General features: G+C 31.0%; 1 protein-coding gene across 1 annotated transcript in view; it reads left to right on the top strand.

Moving 5' to 3' along the window:
• LOC119588950 (DNA-directed RNA polymerase III subunit RPC3-like) overlaps nt 1-1255 on the top strand; it is a 13560-nt gene that overhangs the window by 1568 nt on the left and 10737 nt on the right.

Raw genomic sequence — 1255 nt, 5'->3', positions numbered from 1 at the left:
TATATGCAAGTAAAGGAATTTGTGTGAAACTAAAGAATTGCCAAATAGTAAACCAGTCCAATCTTAGTTTCACTAAAATACTTAAATGGGGTGGAGGTTTGTTGGCTTTTCAAATGCCCAAAAGGCTGTGACCATGTGACATAGCATCATTATATTCTTGGCCTTCAGCTTGTAGGCATCACATATCACAGCTAGTTTTTCAGGGATTACAATATAATCAATGTAATTAGAAGAAAACCCCATTTTGTGAAAGTCATTTTGAATTAATTTGGTAGGTTTGCTCTTTCTTATATTTCTAAATTGCCTGTTGTGTGATGATACCTGTATGTCTGTCACTGGCCTCATGCTGGCTAGTGTAGCTTCAAAACTTACTATTGCTGCGGCCTAAACTATAAAACTTAGTTACATATTTTCCAATCACTTTCTTTTTCAAAATGGAGCCATTCCTTATTCTTGCCATACTGTGCTTGATGAAGATTCATAAGCTCTTCTCAGGAGGTTCTAAGCATGGACTCTTATCTTCCTGTAATCATGACAGACTGGCACCCCATCATTAATCACAGCAGGATTCAAAGAGCCTTGTGAATAGGATGTGAATATTATAAGTTAGGGGAGGTCAGAAAATGTTATTTTTTTCATAACAATCGAGGTTTGGATAAATTCAGGACTGAACTGTACAATTATTGGACTTAGGATTTTATTTTTGTATTGTATAAAGACTATAGTCTTTGTTTGTTGTCAGGAAAATTGTGTAGGGATGAAACTAAATTTGTCAAAATATTATATTTTCTTAATCCCATTATATTGTTCATTATTATTGAATAGTAGAGTGCATTGTGTTTACTTTGTTGTTTTTTTCCCTAAATATTTTCCACAAAAACATGATGTTATATACAGTTAATAATCCTAGTTCAGAGTGCTCTCATTTCATTCTTAATGGAAAATTAGTAATTGAAATGTTCTGTAAATGTTTTGAGATAGGACTTACAGTTATAACTTTTTTGGTTTTAAGAATAGTATATTTAAAGTTCAATGTATTTTCTACGTTTATGGATATAGTTTTGTAAGATCAAACTGTATTACACATGTATCTTATAATGTTATATGATAAAGACATATTATAGCCACACAGTGATAAAGACATGTTTATTCATAGATTGGTGATGTGTTTATAAGCTGTTTATAACTTCTCATTTTCCCTTTGATTTCACTTAGAATTTTTGTTATTATTTGTATATTAAGTATAGTAGTAATT

This window comes from Penaeus monodon, chromosome 24 (assembly GCF_015228065.2).
Source record: "Penaeus monodon isolate SGIC_2016 chromosome 24, NSTDA_Pmon_1, whole genome shotgun sequence".
In the NCBI taxonomy this organism is placed as follows: Eukaryota; Metazoa; Arthropoda; class Malacostraca; order Decapoda; family Penaeidae; genus Penaeus; species Penaeus monodon.
The sequence above is the reverse complement of the archived record's forward strand: the minus strand, read 5'-3'. Positions and strand labels throughout refer to the sequence as shown.